The 20,700-nt window shown below is 40.3% G+C and overlaps 1 pseudogene; it reads left to right on the plus strand.

Annotated features, from left to right (window-relative positions):
* The first annotated feature begins 138 nt into the window (after nt 1-138).
* LOC144252253 (Golgi apparatus membrane protein TVP23 homolog B pseudogene) lies at nt 139-558 on the plus strand (annotated as a pseudogene).
* The last annotated feature ends 20,142 nt before the right edge of the window (nt 559-20,700 follow it).

A 20,700-nucleotide genomic window follows, 5' to 3' on the forward strand; every position in this document is an offset into this window, starting at 1 on the left:
GAGACAACTAATAGGCTAAGAAAATCTAAAATCTGACATCCAGTGGCATCATTTTTCCATTTGTTCTTCTGAGTCTGTGCCATTATAATCTATCTTCTCTGTGAATTGCTCAGCAGCAGCTTTATTGCTTGTTTGGTGACAATTATCTTGTTGCTGTCACGTAACTTTTGGGCAGTGAAGAATGTCACAGGTAGAGACTGATGGTAGGCCTTGGGTGGTGGAATCATATTGATGAGGATGGAAAGAGTCATTGGGTGTTTGAGTCCAGGAAGGCATCTCCTCAGGAGAATAAAACTGTTTCAGAAGCTGAATCAAGAATCTTTTGCTTAGGACTAATTGCCTGTCCAGAGCTGTGGGTGATATTTGCCTTTAGTGCTCTCTTCTCCCTCAGAGTAAAATGGCTGGCATGGTTACCATGGGTGTGGTGCTACAGGGTGCCAACCTGTATGGTTACATTAGGTGCAAGTGGGCAGCCAGAAGAATTTAACCAGCATGGCTACCTGGTATCTTGGAATGCAGTTTTTAAGACAAAACACCAGAAATGAACAGACTTCTTGAATAGAGAGAAAATTATGTATTCTGTGATATTGGGGAATGGCTGAAGATATTCTTGATTATGAATTGTTTAGAACTCAGTCCAGTGTAAAAAGGAGCATTGATTTTTGTTTGTTTGTTTTGTTTTCACTTGCAAAGTTACTATAAAAAGTGTTTTCTTTTTTTTTAAACAAAGTTTTAATTTTCTTTTTCTAGTATTTGAGGCTGGGAAGTATGATATCATTAAGAAGATTGTCAGAATTTATTTTATGGTGTACATATGTATGCATATAGTAGTGTATCCGTATATCCCAAATTAATGTGTTAGTTTACATATGTTACAGAGATATTTGCATTTTGATCCATAGAATATAGGATGTTCTTAATCTAGCTCAAAGGTATGTGTGTTTACATATTATTTCTATAGGTTATTTTCAGAAATAAGTTGATTTCATGATTAAGAGTAAACACTTGGTTTGTGTATGAGTTAAAAAAATTGTTAATATTAAATATATACTTCATGTTGAAATTGTTTACCTTAGACATGCACAAGTGAAACTAGTTTCTAAAATTTTCTTTTATTTTTATACTTAAGGTCTAAATAATAAATGGAATCTTTATAGTTTATGTTTAAGGGATACCCAGGGATTGCTGCTGTTCTATTTATTTCATAGAAACGATAGTCATATTTTATTTTGCAACTTCCTGGAAACTCTTCAGTGGTCTCTGCACTAATAAAATCTTTTAGTACTAAATGAATATTATTCTTATGTCATAGTAAAAATAATCATTTAAATACTTGGCATAATAAATACCTAAAGACATTTTATGAATCTATTTTTTCTTGCTATAGTGGGGATATTGTAAATCATACATTTGTATTAATAATTTTTCTTAAACAAGGCAATATATTTAACTGTAAACTAAACCAATCTACAAATTATTGTAGGCAGTTGTAAATTCTGTTGAGATACTTCAAACTTTGTTGGAGTCTTTTAATCAGCAGATTATGTTGTAAATGTATTTGTACATTGTTAAAATATGTTTAAAGATGTTTTGTTTTAGTTGAATAAATGTGTATTGGAGTGGAAAAAAGAAATTAGAAACATGATAATGACATAAAGTTCTCTAGGCCATACTAGGCACTTTGAACTGTAATCACAGCTATTTTGTAGACTGAAGCAGGAGGATCACAAAGTTTGAAGCCAGCCTGAATACCTCAGGAACTTAGCAAAATCCTGTCTCAACATAATATTTTAAAAGGGCTGAAATTCATTGCTTGCCTAACATAGTCAAGGTTATCAGCTTAATTCTCATCACCATAAATAAATTTAAAAGAATACTCCAAACCAAGCATATAATATGAGACAACTGGGGCATTTATAGAAAAACGTGGAAACCATTATGTTGAATACCCCAAAATAATTCAACTATATTTAATTATTTTTCAGCTCATGATATTAACATGTCTAGTCTCCACTTATATGACGTCATTAAAATATGGTAAAAAGTGTATGTATGTTTTAAATGATTTCAAAATATGTGTTATACTCAACTCATATTTTGAAATCATTAATATATAATATAGAGCACCAGCATTTATATAAAATGAAATCACGTGATTTCCTACACAAAGTAATATTTAGTAAGTACTAATGTATACACAAATTATTTCAAAAGAAATTAAGATTGATGAAATCAAAAGGTCACTGGTATGCTTTTAAGTGATGTTTTGAATATATGAGAAACACTTAATAGAGTTCTCCAAAAAGAACTTCTGACAATATATAAAGCATGCTTATTAGAAGGTCAATTCCCTTGCTTGCAAGGAGTAAGAGAAACTAACTACTTGATGAATGTAAGACTTTAATAAGATATTCAAATATGCTTTCTAAATTTGAAAAAGTAGAAAACGTCTGTTTAAAAAAGTCTATTTTGGTAAATGTATCTGTTTTTTTAAAAGAATCTATTGACTTTTATCTTACACACTGTAATTATTTCAGTGGTTTTAAGCTGAAATATCATGTAATATCAATAGGTGGAATTTTAAAATATCACCATCCTCTTTCTTTCTATAAAATTGAATAGCAAATTTTGCTTAGAATAATTTCAACCCAATTTGGAAAAGATCTGTGTGTGTGTGTGTGTGTGTGTGTGTGTGTGTGTGTGTGTGTAAATACATAATATTTTGAACAATTACCCTGACACTTGGGTCCTGTCAAAGACATATTGTCTGGTGCTGAAATGGAACCCAGGGACTCTCACATGTTAATCAAGTTATCTGCCACCAAGTTACACAAACTGTCCCAAAGACCTTAATAAGAAAATGATAATGAAAACTTTTTGAAATAATGAGAACTGTCAAACAAGATAATTCAATCAAGACAAGGTAAACTAAAAAGTATATTTAAAAATATTGTTGATAAAAATAGCAGAAGTTCAAAGTTAGAGAAGAAATTAAAAATCAAACTGCAGAAACCTACTACATAAAATTGGAAACCTAGAGGGAATGGGTAATTTCCTAGTAAAAAAAAACACTTTAATAAAAGATTAAAATAAGAAAACTATGAATGATCAATCAACTTAAAAAGTTTAAAATGATGCTTACAGATCTCCCATTGAGACAAAAACCAGGAACATAGGGGTCCACGGTTGAGTGTTAACTGACTTTTAACAAATTCTGGATTTACTTAAAATGTTCATGATCTAGGAGGAAAGAATGAAATCATTACTTAAAATAAATACTTCAATTAATTAAAATTAATTTCCTCAATTAACTTTGTGTTATAATACCAAAGCATTATATAGTCAAGATATTTCAGCAGATTTAGAATGTCAACACAGTATTTAGCATACCATTACAAATACACTGCCAAATAAACTGACTTGCTCAACCAAAGACAAAATGTATTCTCAATCAAAATTTTGATTAATTTAGTTCCATAAAATCCATGAATTATTTTTTCACAAATTCTGGCTTATTAGAAATAACATATTTAACTTAAATAACCTTGTGGGTTTCATACATCTACTTTTCCATTTTTTAATATTTTTCCTGCTTTAATACAGTAAAAATAAGCAGTTAGAACAATTCCTCCTCCCTCTGTGCCAGAAATCATCCAAGTAGCCATGTTTTGATGACAAGTAATCAGAGCATCTTGAAGGGATGTTTCCCCAAAGTAAACCTTGCTGAAATAATGAAGGAGAGCAAGGCTCCATCCTCAGCTCTCAAATGGGTGCAGGGAGTGAATCTGCTTTCTCTTCCCACTTCTCACCTTTTTCTCACCTGCCGCCTATTTATCCAGAAGTTTCTGGAAAATCTCTCTGAGGCTGCTCTGGGAATGCCTATAGACATGACCCACAGAATCCTCAAACCAGGATATCTCTAAGGCTAGTCTGAGAAGAGCATCCCTGTAGATATGACTCAGTGTCCCCAAGCGAGGCATCCCTCTGAGGTTGCTCTGAGGAGAAGGGAGTTCTGTATGACCCTACACACATGACCCACAGTGTCTCCAAGACAGGCATCTGCCTGAGGATGGTCTGAAAAGAATGGAGCTCTAGGTGTCCCTATAGCCTTGACCCACAGCTGGTCTTAGAACAGAGTAATAGCCTTGATCCACAGTGTCCCCAAGCTGTGAGTCTCACTGAAGCTAAAGAGAAGGGACCCTAAAGTCCCTGTAGACACAACACAAAGTGTCCCCAAGCTGGGAGTATTCCTGAGTCTGCTCTAAGAGGAAGCCCCAAGTCCCCATACACATGAACCACATTGTCCCCAAGGTGGGAGTATGCTTGAGTCTGCTGAGAAGAAGGCAACTCTCCGTCCCATACATGTGACCCACCAGGGTACCCAAGTTAGGAGTTACCTTCTCAGACCAGAGGTGCTCAGAGAACCTAGGGTGCCGAGCTGGTGGAGTATTGCTTCAGACAGGAGGCACATGGAGGACCCAGGGTCCCCGAGCTGGGAGACCCAAGGTACATGGCATACCCAGGTTCCCTGAGCTGGGATTATCTCCTCAGATCCCAGGCACACTGAGGACCCAGGTTCCCTGAACTGGGAGGATTCTCAGACACCAGGCACACCACCGACCCAGGGTCCCCGAGCTGGGAGCACCTCCTCAGACCCAAGGCACACTGAGGACCCTGGGTCGCCGAGCTGGGAGGAACTCCTCAGACCCGAGGCACACACAGAGGATTCAGCGTCTCCGAGCAGGGAAGACCTCCTCAGACCCCATGCACATGAAGAACCCAGGGTCCCTGAGCTGGGAGGACCTCCTCAGACCTAACGCAGTCGGAGGACCCAGGGTCCCTGAGCTGGGGAATCTCCTCAGACTCGACGCACACAGAGGACCCAGGGTCCCTGAGCTAGGAGGGCCTCCTCAGACATGAGGCACACGGAGGTCCCAGGGTCCCCGAACTGGGAGGGCCTCCTCAGACATGAGGCACATGGAGGACCCAGCGTCCTGGAGCTGGGAGGGCCTCCTCAGACATGAGGCACACGGAGGACCCAGGGTCCCCGAGCTGGGAGTATCTCCTCAGACCCCAGGCACACAAAGGACCCAGGGTCCCCGAGCTGGGGGATCTCCTCAGACCTGACACACACTCAGGACCCAGGGTCCCCGAGCTGGGAGTACCTCCTCAGACCCAAGGCACACAGCGGACCCTGGGTCCCCAAGCTGGGAGGAACTCCTCAGACCCGAGGCACACACAGAGGACTCAGCGTCTCCGAGCTGAGAAGACCTCCTCAGACCCCATGCACACGAAGAACCCAGGGTCCCTGAGCTGGGAGGACCTTCTCAGACCCGAGACACAAGAAGGACCCAGGGTCCCCGAGCTGAGGGATCTCCTCAGACCCGACGCACACCCAGGACCCAGGGTCCCAGAGGAGCTGGGAGGGCCTCCTCAGACATGAGGCACATGGAGGTTCCAGGGTCCCTGAGGTGGGGGATCTCCTCAGACCCCAAGCACTCGGAGGACCCAGGGTCCTGAACTGGGAGGGCCTCCTCAGACATGAGGACCACGGAGGACCCAGGGTCCCCAAGCTGTGACGACCTCCTCAGACATGAGGCACACAGAGTACCCAGCGTCCCTGAGCTGGGAGTATCTCCTCAGACCCCATGCGCACTGAGGACCCAGCGTCCCAACCTGGGAGTATCTATCTCCTCAGACCCGAGGCACACGGAGGACCTAGCGTCCCGACCTGGGAGAACCTCCTCAGACCTGACACACACGGAGGACCCAGCGTCCTGACCTGGGAGTATCTCCTCAGCCCTGACACACACAGAGGACCCAGCGGCCTCGAGCTAGGAGGACCTCCTCAGAGCCAAAGCACGTCTGAGGAGGAGCTCCACATCCCCACACACGTGACCCATAGTACCCTCAAGCTGCGTGTATCCCCGAGGCCCGTCTGCCGCTCCCTGGTGTTTGACCCAGCACGCTGGCAGTTTTTTCCTGAGACAAGAGCTCTAGTCCTCACCCTGAAGAAGGGAGGACAAAGATGGAACCATGAGCCACTGTCCCCTGCTGACCCCGCCCAGTGCGAGACTCTGCTCATACACTGGGCATCACTCCCTGATGGCCACGCCCAGTGCCAGACTCTGCTCACGTGCACAGACACCACTCCCTGATGGCCATGCCTAGTGCAGGCTTCTGCTAACCTGCAGTGGTAGTAGGGTGGCTAGTCTTTCTTATTTCTCTCAGCGCCTTTCTGTAGCCTCAGCTATTATTGAATAGGATCTATTCCCACTTCTTTAACTAAGTCTGGCTGTGTTTATTTGTGCCATCTCCAGAAGTGGAATCTCAGGAGAAGAGAAAAGGGAGGCCAAGAGACTGAGACCCGGGTCCCTGGACTCAACCAAGGCACGCACTGCTGTAGCCAGGGGCCAGGAAGGCAGAGGAACAGACATGAGCACTTGCAGGGAGACCCTGGACACTTCACTCTTGTGCCCAAGGGCAGAAGGCCAAAAGCAGGTCAACACAGAGGCCTCTGCGAAGTGTAGACAAGTGACTGAGTGATGTAGCCAAGGACTGCCAAATTTTAACTCCATGGGTCTTAAGAAAAGCAGTTAAATCCCAGCCCATGTTGACTGCTTTCAAGGTTGTGAGACCCTGAGCTCACACGACCCCCCAGCAGCCTCCGGGAGCTGCAAGGTGCACCCCTTGCCCTGGGGCATTCTAGATTGAATTATCTTTCCTTGTTTCCCAGCTCTCACCATGAATGCCTCGGGAGTTGCAGTTATTCCCAGAGATTCTTGACAGTCTAATTTGGTGTTCTGCCCACACAGCCCTCACCAGGCAGGATCATCAGAGCTGTGTGCCACATGCTCTCTCAAGTGCCCTGGAGGACCCTGGCAGTGGAGACTGAGCTGCGTGTATCTCCGGGATACATGCAGCTTGAGGGTATTATGGGTCACGTGTGTGGGGATGTGGAGCTCCTCCTCATGTTGCCCTCACTCCAGAAGCCTATAGGGAACTTCAAGTAGCAGAATTACCCTCATATCCCATGCAGCCTTCACTACAGAGGCATCTGGGAGCTTCAGAACCCCCAGGATCATGGACATTGTAGCCTGGTGCTGGGTTGGTGCAGCCCACACTATAGTTGCTTTTCAGAGCTCTGAGGCCCCAGGAATTCTGTGTATTGTAGTCCACTTGGCTCAAGCATTCCTGACCTCAGAGGTCTAGAGCTGCAGGCTATTGATTATTCTGGGCAGTGCAGACCATCCTACCTAAGTGGACCTCACCATCAAGGCTCCCAGTATCAGCACACCACAACCCTGCCTGGACACCCTTGAGGAGTCTGGGTGGTGCAACACAAATCTTGCCCATGCAGTCCTCAAGAGGTAGGTGTCTGGGAGCTGCAGGCCCTGGGGGATTCTGGTAGTGTATTTTTGCCTTCAGCCTGCACAGCTCTCACTGTGGAGGCCTCCAAGTGTCAGGCCACACAGGCACCTGGGCATCTCCAAGAATTCTGAGTAGTGTAGTTCAGTTCTCTACCCCGCAGCCCTCACCACAGAATATTTTGGGGGCTGCAGTTTCCTGAGGATTCTGGGTAATGTAAGTCAGTGTTTTGCTTGTGTGCCTCCTGTGAGGGCCAGGATAAATGCAAGCCACATGCTTGACTTGGTAATGCAGACCTCACTGTGGAGGGTTCTTGGACTCTAGGCTTCACAGTAATCAGGGTATCCCCAGGAATTATGGGTAGTGTAATCTGACCTTTAGCATGAACAGCCTTTGCTGTGGAGGCCTCTAGGAGTTGCAGGCCACATGCTCACCCAGGCAACATGTCCCTTAAATGATTCTGGGTAGTATAGTTAAGTTCTGTTTCCTACAATTCTCATGACAGAGGATCCTGGGAGATGCTGGAACTAAGATTTGTGGGTAACATAGTCCTGTATATTGCCCATTCACCACAGAGGGTTCTGGGAGCTATAGCCCCTGAGGATTGCAAGTAATGTAGGCTAATGATTTGATCACCACAGAGGAAGGCACAGCTCATGGGGATTCTGGATAATGTAGATTAGTGTTTGCCTGCACAGCCCTACTGGGAGGACCACAAGAACTGCAGACCCATGCTTTCCCTGGTACCCTGGAGAGTGTAGGTACTAAAGCTCTCATCAAAGAAACTTTTGTGAGTTATATGCAGTGAAGACACACCCTGCATTGAGCCTGGTGTTCTACCTTTGCACCCCTCAACCCAGAAGCTCCTGGGAACAGCAGGCACCCAAGGGATATGAGAAGCACAGTTTGTCATTCTGCCCACATAGACCTCACTGTAGAGTTCTCTGCAAGCTGCAGGTCCCTTAGGGCTCTGGTCATGCAGTCTGTCATTTGGTCCATGCTGCCCTCAATGCAGAGGGCTGTAGGAACTGCAGGTCCTGAAGGATTCTGGGTAGCACAGGCCATCATAACCTTTGCAGCTCTTGCCCCAGAGCCTCCTGAGAGCTGCTGGCCACATTCTCACTAGCCACTCCTGAGGACTCTGGGCAATGTAGTAACAAATAAGTGTTTTCTTTACTATATTGTATCTGACATAAAAGGGCCACACTGCCATTTAAAAACCTGGCTTATATCTGTTTTAACTATGTCTGTTTCTGATTATTAACAGTGTTTCCTAAATTTTTAAGAGATTGAAAGCTATCCTTTCGCTTTTGCTAGTCCTGATAACATGCAAACCCGTGATTATAATTTTTATACACTATGGATTCTAAATTTTACTTTAAAGTTAAACAGTTAATTGTGACACTAACCATTACTAGCTTTTTCATATTTTGGATATATTCATGTTCTTACAGAATACAAGCCTTTTAAAATGTAAGACTTGGTAGAGCCCTTTACCAAGGTGATGTTCTCTAAACTAAAACTGTGTGTAGCAATTGTCTGTTTCAGGTTTATATAAAAATAACAAATTTGATTGATATTTATTTATGATATTTAATGTTTTATAACTGGATAAGGGTAACCTGTTATCAATAAGATATACATAAAATTTTGTGTTACTCTTTATACTGGGATGGGAATTTAAATGTATTTTTGGAAAGTAAAGCAGAGCCTGGTTTGTTTAAAGGCTGAAAATGTGGAATATGATTTTGCCATTTTTTCCACAAAAAAAGAAGTTAAGAGCTCTCATAGCCTTTATATTTTATTCATGTTTCAGATGAAATGTTGTTTGTTTTTTTTAATTATAAAGAAAAGAAGTTTATTTGGCTCAAGGTTCTGGTCCAAGATTAAAAGGCTGAATCTAGTGATGGCCTTTTTGCTGGCAGAATACTGAGGTGGCTCAGTACATCATGTAGTGAGGGAAGGGACTGGGATTCTCCAGATAGCTGGTTTCTATAGCATCCTCACTCTCAAGATAGCCCATAAGTCCATTAATCTGCTCCTGGTATAGATGGATTAACCCTTCTCAAGTTAACCAATAAACTCATTAATCTGTTCAGCATATGAATGGATCAAGCATGCACAAGGACAAAGCTCTAAATAGATCAACCCTGCACAATGACAAAGCTCCCATATGGATCAACCCTACACAAGGATGAAGCTCTGATTGCTTTGATCACCTCTTAAAGACCCCACCTATTTTTCTTTCTTTTTTTTTAAACTGGGGATTTTACCCAGGGATATTTTCCACAGAGCTACATCCTCAGTTCTCTTTATTTTTTTTTTATTTTAAGAAAAGATCTTGCTACATTGATGAGGTTGGCCTCAAACTTGAGCTCTTCTCCCTCAGCCTGTAGTGTCATTGGGATTTCAGGTGTGTACTAACCTGCCTTGTGGTTCTACCTCATCTATTTATTTATTTTATTTGTTCAAATTAGTTATATGTGGCATATTGACATACTGTACACAAATGGAGCACACTTTCTCTTTCTTCTGGTTGTACATGGTGCAGAGTCACTCCAGTTGTATAATCATAGATGTACATAGAGTAATTATGTATGACTCAATTTACCGTCCTTTCCATCCCTGAAGTCATAACCTTCCTTCACAGTCCTCTACACAAACCAAAGTTTCTTCATTCTTCCCTACCTCCCCACCCCACTATGAATCAGTATATGCTTATCAGAGATAATGTTCAGCTTTTGTTTGGAGGAATTGGCTCCTTTCCCTTAGCATGATATTCTCTAGTTCCACCATTTATCTGCAAATGCCATAATTTCATTCTTCTTTATGTCTGAATAATTTTCCATTGTGTATATGTATCAATTCTCTTTATCCATTCATTGGTTGAAGGGCATCTAAGTTGGTTTCATTGTTTAGCTATTGTGAATTGAGCTGCAATAAACACTGATGTGGCTGCATCACTGTGGTATGCTGATTTTAAGTCCTTAAGGTATAAAATGAGGAATGGGATAGCTGGGTCAAATGGTGTTTCAATTCTGAGTTTTCTGAGGAATCTCCATACTGCTTTCCATAGTGGTTGTCCCAATTTGCAGTTCCACCAGCAATGTATGAGTGTGTCCTTTCCCCCACATCTCTGCCAATACTTATTATTGCTTGTATTCTTGATAATTGCCATCTGATTTAGATGAAATCTTATAGTAGTTTTGATTTACATTTCTTTTTCATTTGTTAATGGATTATATTTCTTCTTCTGTGAAGTGTCTTTTCAGTTCCTTAGGCAATTTATTGATTGGATTATTTGTTTTTAGGGTGTTAAGTTTTTTGAGTTCTTTATATATGTCCTGGAGATTAGTGCTCTATCTGAGGTACATGTGGTAAAGACTTTCTCCAATTCTGTAGGCTCTCTCATTACATTATTGATTGTTTCCTTTACTGAGAAGAAGTGTTTTAGTTTGAATCCATGCCATTTATTGATTCTTGATTTTACTGCTTGCACTTTGGGAGTCTTCTTAAGGAAGTCAGATCCTAAGCCACCATCATGAAAATTTGGGCCTACTTTTTCTTCTATTAGGTGCAAGGTATCTATTCTAGTGTGTAAGTCTTTGATCCACTTTGAGTTGATTTTTGTGCAGGGTGAAAGATAGAGGCTTAATTTCATTTAGCTATGTATGGATTTTCAGTTTTCCCAGCACCATTTATTGAAGAGTCTATCTTTTCTCCAATGTATGTTTTTGTCTAGTATGAAATAACCATATTTATGTGGTTTTTGTCTCTGTGTCTTCTATTTTGTACCATTGGTCTACATGTCTATTTTTATACCAATACCATGCCATTTTTGTGACTGTTACTCTGTAGTATAGTTTAAGGTCTGATATTGTGATGCCTTCTGCTTCACTCTTCTTGCTAAGGATTGCTTTGGCTATTCTGGGTCTCTTATGTTTCCAAATGAATTTTATGATTGTTTTTTCTAGTCCTATGAAGAATGCCATTGGGATTTTAATATGAATTGCATTGAATCTGTATAACAGTTTTGGTAGTTTGGCCATTTGGACTATATTAATTCTGCCTATCCAAAATCATGGGAGATCTTTTCAACTTCTGAGGTTTTCTTCAATTTCTTTCTTTAGTATTCTGTAGTTTTCTTTATAGAGGTCCTTCACCTCTTTGTTAGGTGGATTCCCAAGTACTTTATTTATTTATTTGTTTATTTATTGAGGCTACTGTGAGTGGAGTGTTTTTACTAATTTCTCTTGCAGTGTATTCATAACTTAGTATGGAAATGCACTTGATTTATGGGTATTGATTTTTATATCCTGCTATTTTTCTGAATTCATTTATTAGGTATAAAAGTTTTTCTGGTGGAATTTTTGGATCTTCTAAATATAGAATTATGTCATTGGCAAGTAGTGATAGTTTGTGTTCTCCTTTTCCTATGAATACTTCTTTAATTTCTTTTGTCTGTCTGATTACTCTAGCTAGAATTTCAAGGGCTATGTTGAATAGAAGGGATGAAAGAAGGCATCTCTGGATTGTTCCACTTTTTGGAGGAAATGCTTTCAATTTTTCTCCATTTAGAATGATGTTGGCCTTGGGCTTACCATAGATAGCTTTTACAATGTTGTTTTTCTAGTGTTTTGAGAATGATCTTCATGTTGCTGAATTTTGCCAAATGCTTTCTTTGTACCTATTGTGACAATCATATGATTATGCTTCCCCACAGTCAGAACCCTTACAAGAAGGGCTCTTGAAAGGCTGGGGTTGTGGCTCAGAGGTAGAGCGCTTGCCTGGCATGTGCGAGGCCCTGGGTTCGATCCTCAACACCACATAAAAATAAATAAACAAATAAAGATACTGTGTACAACTAAAAAAGGGGGGGGGCTCTTGATTTATAACAACAAGCTTCAATATCTGGCCACACAGTGACCAAGCAACAGCAGCAGTCACCCTCACTAAGTCAGAGTCCACAAAGATACTGAGCTGCAAATCTCAATATCAGTTTAACAGGCACCTTAAAGAACATGTGCCCTCCATGGTTACCTAGTCCTGGATCTTCTCCAGTTCAAAGTCAGAACTTTCCCTTACTCAAGAGTGAGCCTTGCTCCTCTCTCTGACCACCACGCCTTGCCAGGACAGTTTAACAACACCATGCTGTGCTCCTGGAGGGATGGCAAAGATGACAGAGGCTGCCTTTTGTCCACATGTGACTCTCCAGCCTGCTCCCTGTAGAAGTCAAATAGATGGTGTCCTAACTCAAGCAAGGTTCTACCCAGCATCCTCCCACTTCCTGGAGGTTGAGCATGGCATTCTTGAGAAAGATGCTCGTACACCAAGTATGTGGAAGTCCAGCTTCATGGGTACCCCTAAGTAGGACACAGATCTGCAGCAAGTCCAGGCTGTTCCAGCAAGCAGTCCACCCATCCCAATTTGACAGACTCTGGGCTGGAGATGTCTATGGTAGGAAAACATGCTGTATGTGTGGCTCATGTCACCTCCAACAGCGTAGGCCCTTAGGGTTTAGGCACATAGACAAGCTGTTGGCACAAAGAAAAGACATCATTTTAGAAGCTGCTGAGGCAGGCTACTGGGCTGTGGTAGAGAGGTCACCCCCAACTTCAGGCATCAGCCTAGTAGCCATGTCCATGATGGGTTGCAGCTTTGTAACATTCTGGTTCACAAGAGGGATGGACCTGCTGGCATTCTCTTGTAAGCTGCAAGTGGTCCACTGGCAGCTGGGCATAAGATGGAACAAGACACATGTAGGCTGCTTGAGGGCACAGATAGCCAAGGTGCCCTCTGCCACTCCATTAGCTCATCTTCCAGTCACCCCTATGGCCACTCAGGGAACAGGAATAACCTTTTATTTCCCACTGGTAGAAGAGAATGAAAGATGACCTTGGGTCCTGGATAATGTAGTAGATTGGGTATGGCCTCATGTGTGTGTGTGTGTGTGTGTGTGTGTGTGTGTGTGTGTGTGTATGTGTGTGTGTGTGTTGTACCAGAAGCATTTGAATGTGGCTTAATTTGGAAATGGGTCTTTGTAGAGACAATGAAGTTAACTATCTCAAGATGAGCTCATCTTGGATGCCCCTGGTAGGGCTATGTCCAAGTGCCAGGCTCTGCAGGCTGAGCAATATCCTGTAGCTGTGTAGCTTCCAGGTGAGGAGGCCAAGCCCTCCATGTGCACACTTGGTTCATAAGCAGAGGCAAGTCTCTGATCAATGAGCTTACTGCCAGTGCAAGTTGTTATTTTTCATTCATTAATGAAAATTGGAGGCTTATATTCATTTCATAGGGATGCTGTAAAAACATTACACAAACCAGATGGTTTGAGCAACAGAAATGCATTGTCTCAAGTTCTTGGAGTTCAGAGATCAGGTTGTTGGTGGGACCTGCTCCTCTGAGGATCATGACAAATTCCCTCCTGTCTCCAATGGGATGCTGGCCATCTTTGGAGCTCCTGGGCAGTGGAAGAATCACCCAAGCATGACCTCAGTGCAATGTGCTCTCCATGCATGCACAAACTCCCTTTTCTAATGAGGTTACTGGCATATTGGATCAGGACTGCCCTATTGCACTTTGACTTTGTCTTAATGAATTGCACCAGCAAGAGCCTATTTCCAGATGGAATCAATAAGCCGCATTCTAAGAGGGGCTAATACTTAAACATGCAAGTTTGGGGGAGGGGAAAATTCCACCCTAAATGGGGCACAGGAGCAGAAAAGTGCCAGCACAATTTCCCACTGATTGTGAGCAGTGTTTGCAGGTGGCCCCACTTTGTGTTGTAGACATTCAAGAAATGCTTAGACTCCTGCCTTTCAGCTTATCACCACTGAAAGCCAGTCTGGAGGATCTGGGACCTGGATAAAATCACGTGCACAGCACGCTGTGTGCACATTGTGTGCTCAAAGGGATAAATGTGATTGACATGTTGTTATCATTTCTACTGTATTGCTGTTTGTTCTGGCCAACAGTGTCACCTAAATTAAGTCTACTCTTTAAATAGGATTTCATTATGCGAAGTCAGAGATCCAGATGGATCTTTCGCTGGGCCCTTGTGGCTTTTCCTCATCTTCCTTTTGGGTCAGCTCTCCTGTCCATCTGCCTGTCCCTAAGCAGCCATTCTGCTGTGTTTGCTGTATTGTTGTATTTTTACCTGCTCATATGTATTCAGTTTACTAAGAATAAATTTGTTTGATACCCTTTTAAAACCCTCTTAAGAAGTGACTCTCTAGCTCATTAGCCTAAGATGGCTTTTAGTTCCCTACCAATTCAGAAATTCTGGATTTTAGTGGCTCCACTTCAGTTTTTGTAGGAGACAAGAAGGACCTGCTCAGTGTCCGTGAGGGCAGAGCCGGACTGGGAGCAAGTGTCTCTGTCACACTCCACCAGGACTCCTTGTATGCCCTCAATACCATTGTATCTTTGGACTTCACAATTCAAACAATGCTGGGCTGGGGATATAGCTTAGTTGGTAGAGTGCTTGCCTCACATGCTTCTGATATACATACTTCTGATATACATAATATTCTCAGGGCTTTCACATTTATATAAAATTCTAATTGAGTTCTCTGATATTCATATAATGTCCTCAGTGAAGCTCCATCTATGTAAAAGATGTAATGCCTCACTGAGGCATTTTACAGAATATACTCATTGAGGTCTGTAACACTCATATAACATTTTCATTGATTCCTCTGACACTCATGTAATGAGGCCTATGTCATCTATAATGTCCTCACTCAGTGCTCTGACATATAATATGCAATTTAAGGCCCTTACCTATAATGTCCTCTCTGATGCCTGTGGCACTAATATGATAACTTCACTGAGGTTTATAACAAATATCATGTTCACATGAGGCCTCTAACCCATATAATGATCTCACTAAGGCCTCTGTTTAATGCACTATCCACACTACAACCTCTAAAGAATACAATCTTCTCACTGAGGTTTCTGACACATATAATGTGCTCACTGAGTCCTCTAACACATATAACATCCTCTCTCAGTTCTATATCTCATGTAATATCCACATCGAGTCCTGTCACACTAATATAGTATCTTCATTGTAGCCTTTACCAGATACAGTATACTCACTGAGGCTCTGAAAAGACCTGTGGCACACATAATATTCTTTTTTTTACACATATAATATTGTTACTGATGCCTCTGATATTTTCACACTGAGTTATCTGACACATTTGATATCCATGCTGATATCTTTAAAATTTATATCATCACTTAGTCCTCTGACACATATAAGGGGACATATAATATCCTCAGTGAGTCCTCTTACAGATATAATATATTAACTAAATAGACTAAAATATATATTGGCTTCATTGAGGCCTCTGACACTCATATAATATCACCACTGAGATTCTGACAAACATAATATGATCAGTGATGAGTCTAATACATATAATATGCTCACTGAGTTATCTGACACTTATGTAATATTCTTTAATTTTTTTTATTTTTTAGTTGTAGTTGGACACAAAGGTATTGTACCTTTATTTTTGTGTATTTTTATGTGGTGCTAAGGATTGAATCCAGGGCTTCACATGTACTAGGCAATGCTCTACTGCTTAACCACAACCCCAGCCCCAAATGTAATATTTTTAATGAGGTGGATGAGACATATATATCCACACAAAACCCTTTGACATTCATGTAATAGTCTCATTTAGGCCTCTGAAATATATAATAACCTCACCAAGTTCTCTTTTTTATTTATTTTTAATTTTTTTTATTATTGGTTGTTCAAAACATTACAAAGCTCTTGACATATCATATTTCATACATTTGATTTTTACCCCGTATACAGATTGCAGAATCACATCAGTTACACATCCACGTCACCAAGTTCTCTTGACACTCATAATATTCTCACTGAAATCTCTGATACTCATATAATGTCATCACTTAAGACTATAACACATATATTTTTTTATTAGTTTCTCATGGCAATACAATGATCTTGACATATCATATATTATCCTCATTGAGTTCGCTGGATCTTCATATAACAATCTCACTGAGGCCTCTGGCAAAAATAATACCTTAATTGAGTCCTCTGAGTGATATAATATACTCATTGAGTCATCAAACTCATAATGACCTATTGAAGACTTTGACACTCAATAATATTCTCAATAACTTGAATACACTGGCATAGACTTGTAATCACAATCAATCGGGAGCATGAATCAGGAAGATTGCAAGTTTGAATCCAGTCTCAAAAATTTGGTGAAGCAATGTCTCAAAATGAAAATATTAAAAGAGCTGAGGATGTATCTCAGTGGTAAAGTACTCCTTGGTTCAATCTTCAGAACACACACACACACACACACACACACACACACAAACAAACACACACACACATATACACATATATATAATATATTTGCATAAATATATATTTGCATACATTATATAAATATATAATTTATATAAAGGTGTATATATATTCTCACTGCAGCTTATGACACATATATATGTATATAATGACATACATATATAATATACTCACTCAGACCTCTGACACTCATATAATATTCTCAACCTCTGACCTATATAATATTCTCACTAAGGCCTGTAATGCAGATAATATCCTCATTGAATCCTCTGCCATTCATGACACATATAATGTCCTCACAGAGGCATCTAGTCCTAATATAATAGTTGATCATTTTTTTTTTTTTTTGTACTAGATATTGAATCCAGGGGCACTTAACCATTAAGCTACATGCCAGCCCTTTTTATTTATTTATTTATTTTTGAGACAGGGTGTCTCTAAGTTGCTTAAGGCCTCACTTAGTTGCTGAGGCTGGCGTTGAACTTGCCATCCTCCTGCCTCAGCCTTGTGAGCTTCTGGGACTACAAGCATACATGACTTTTTTGTCATTGATATTATTACAGTATACACATTGTGCTGTTTAATACTAATGTGATATTCACATTGTTTCCCAAAGTATGCTTACAGTGTAAATAGATGGCCTCTAATAGTAATATATTTACTTACCATGGACCCTTTCTGCCTTCACAGTGATATCCAGACTGTGGTCTTTAATGCTAATCTACTATGAACACTTTGGTTTTATATCACTATAATAATCACTAAGTGATCTTCTTATACTAATATAACATCCAACATTTAGCCTCTAATATTAATGTAACACACACACACACACACACACACACACACAGTGGCTTGTAATGAAAAATTTTCTTGCAATGGTATTTCTGAGATTTGGCTGAGCTGTTTTTATAAGGGTCAACTTCTCTAATGAAGTCTGGTGTCTGTTTTTCTGGCATAGTATTGACATGGTGGTTTTTAATAAGCAGTTGACTTTCTCATAGTGCTAAACTTACAGGAGCCCTGCATTGGTGGTGCAAAATGCTCTGCATCCTTTCACTCACATTCCCCACTAGTCCCATTGCTATGCCAGGTTTGTATCTCCATGTAAAACACTGCAATGTATTTTACTCAATGTAGGAATGGATACTCTCAGGTGACCATCACATAACCTCCAAATCAAGACATCAGCAAGCTTCTCCATGACAATCAATCCTCACTTTCACTACCTGCCCAACTGGGGAAAAAAAGCACACCTTTTTTACTCATACATAAAATTCTTTTCCTAAAACTCCGTTTGAGCCTGTCCCTCATTCTCATGACTTTAACAGATGGAAAGTATACACATGTACTTTTCTTTTAATACCTCCTTTCAGTTCTTTGGGGTTAAATACATACAAATAGAGTTGTTGAGTAGTATGATAATTCTATTTTTACTTTTTGAGGAAATAGCAAACTATTCCACACACAAGCTTCACATTATTTATTGTTACAGGTATATAAAAGAATGCTGATTTCTCTTCATCCTTACCAAAAATAGAGCTTATCTTGGAAGAAAATCAGTAGAAAAAGTAGAGCTCATCTTAGAAGAAAATCAGACCTTCCACAATTAGAAATTAAATTGTGTAATAGCATATTGCCCCAGTGGTTGCAGGAGCTGTTGCTGAGGACCTCTGGAGTATATGTGTAGGAGGCTAGCTTGGGGGAACACAACAAGAACTCCATGGATAAAAATAGAGGATTGAAAATTCATGGAAGAAACAGAGAAGGAAAGTAGAGCTTATTTTTTGGATTGCCTTTTTTCTTGCAATTTTTTTATGAACTATTCACAAGGTTGCCCAAAATCACTTGTTATTTTTAAATACTTTTATTTTATTATTTATTATTATTTATTATTTATTAGTAGTAGTAGTAGTAAAAGTGAGTAAATTTCAGTGCAGTTTTAACTTGCATGTCTATAATGACACTAATACAATATCCTGTTAATCATCTTTCATGTTTACTAGTAAAAAGTCTATATCAAAAAGTTCTTTGTCAATTTGAAGCTACTTTGTGGCTTGTTGTGCCAAGAAATACATTCTTGGTCTCTGCTTCAGTTTCCTGTCTCTTAGCTCCTCATTCTTCAATCTATGAAGCAATGTGTCTGTCTGATACCAGTGAGGTGATTAATGGTCTAGGGCTCCTGGGCAACACAGGATGACCATGTTCAGTGGGAAAAAAAAAAAAAAAAACATCATTACAGAGTTTGAACTTGAGCCTTCCCACATATATAAGGAGAACAGAGGAACAGAAGGCTAAACTGGTAACAAATGATCAATGATTTAATGAATCATGGGTACTTAACGAAGCATACAAAAATAGAGTTTTAGGACTCTCTGTTGTTGAAGGTGCTTTCAGGATGCTGCCCGGGGAGGGCATAACAGCTACAGGCCCTTTACCACTTACCTTTCTCTGTGTGTGTGGTCATATGCTTGCTCAAATATATTATTTAAAATATGTTTGAAAGATATGCTTTATGGTGAATTGATAGTACTAAATAGTTTTCTGGCTGCTGTGAGCCACTACATCAAATGATTCAAAGAAGAGGGTCATGGAATGTCTCATTAGTGTCCATGTTAGAAGTTGTAAGCCACCTGGGCACTTGCTGCTCCCATAAGTTCAAGTGGGAACTCTGCCATATTCAGGTAGGTAGTGTTAGAGTTTATATTAAGATTTGGGTTAGGGGTTGGGTTTAGGGGTTGAATTGGGCCTTTGCTGTTGGGAAAAGGGTTGGGGTTAGGTTAGGAAAATGGTTAGAGGTTTATGGTGAGAATTAGACTTAAGGTTTAGGGTTAGACTTAGGGGTTAGAGTTAGAGGATTAAGGTTAATGGTTGGCTTTGGTGTTAGGATTAGCAATATGGTTAGGGATAGGGTTAAGTTAGGGTTTATGGCATGGGATAGAGGTTTAAGGTTAGTGATAAGAGGTAAGGTTTGATTTTTATTGCATGAAGAAAGGCATCAGGATAGAGAAATATGGAAAGTGAATGGATGGGAGAAGGAATAAAACACCAATTGATTTGAGATACTATTAACCTGTGAAAACATTTTACAGTAAAATGTTTCAAAATGGTTGGTGCCCCATTATTAACCAAAGTACATGCATGAAGACACAAATTGGTGTGGATAAACTTTCTATACAACCAGACACATGAAAAATTGTGCTCTATATGTGTAATAATAATTGTAATGAATTCTGCTGTCTTATAGAAATTTTTAAAAAATTTAAATAATGGTGTCAGAATAATTATCAAAAGGTAATTAAGATGACAGAACTCAGGGCTGAGATTGTGGCTCAGTGCCTAGCATGTGTGAAGCCCTATGTTTGATCCCCAGCACCACATAAAAATAAAATAAAGATATTTTTAAAAAGATGACAGAAATCAAATTTTGAAAAGAAATATCATTTATGGTCAAGAAAAACAATTTAGAAGAAAATCAGACCTTTCACCAATAGAAATTAAATTGTATAATAGCATGTTGTTCTAGTGGTTGCAGGATCTATTGCTGAGGACCTCCAGAGTATATGTGTAGGAGGATAGCTTGGGGGACACAACAGGGACTCCTTGGATAAAAATAGACAGAGGATTGAATATTCATGGAAAAAAACAGAGAAGGAAAAGTAGAGCTTTTTGTGTTGCCATTTTTCCTGGAATAATTTCATTAAATGTTCATAAGGTTGCCCCAAATCACAATGCACATAGCATGCTCCCATTCTTCATCCTTAACGTCCCTGTCACTGAGCAGAGTTTATTATATACAATACATGGGTAGCAAAGGAATCTAGACACCCTCTTTAAGCAAGATAAATTCTGTGTGCCTCATGCTGTCTTTCCTTGGCTCACCTCCAGGGCTAGGAATGGAGTTCAGTGTTAGAACATTACCTGGCATGTGTGTTGCCTAGGACATGATTCTGAGAAATGTAATGTAAATG

The sequence above is a fragment of the Urocitellus parryii genome, unplaced genomic scaffold, assembly GCF_045843805.1.
Source record: "Urocitellus parryii isolate mUroPar1 unplaced genomic scaffold, mUroPar1.hap1 Scaffold_398, whole genome shotgun sequence".
NCBI classification, from domain to species: domain Eukaryota; kingdom Metazoa; phylum Chordata; class Mammalia; order Rodentia; family Sciuridae; genus Urocitellus; species Urocitellus parryii.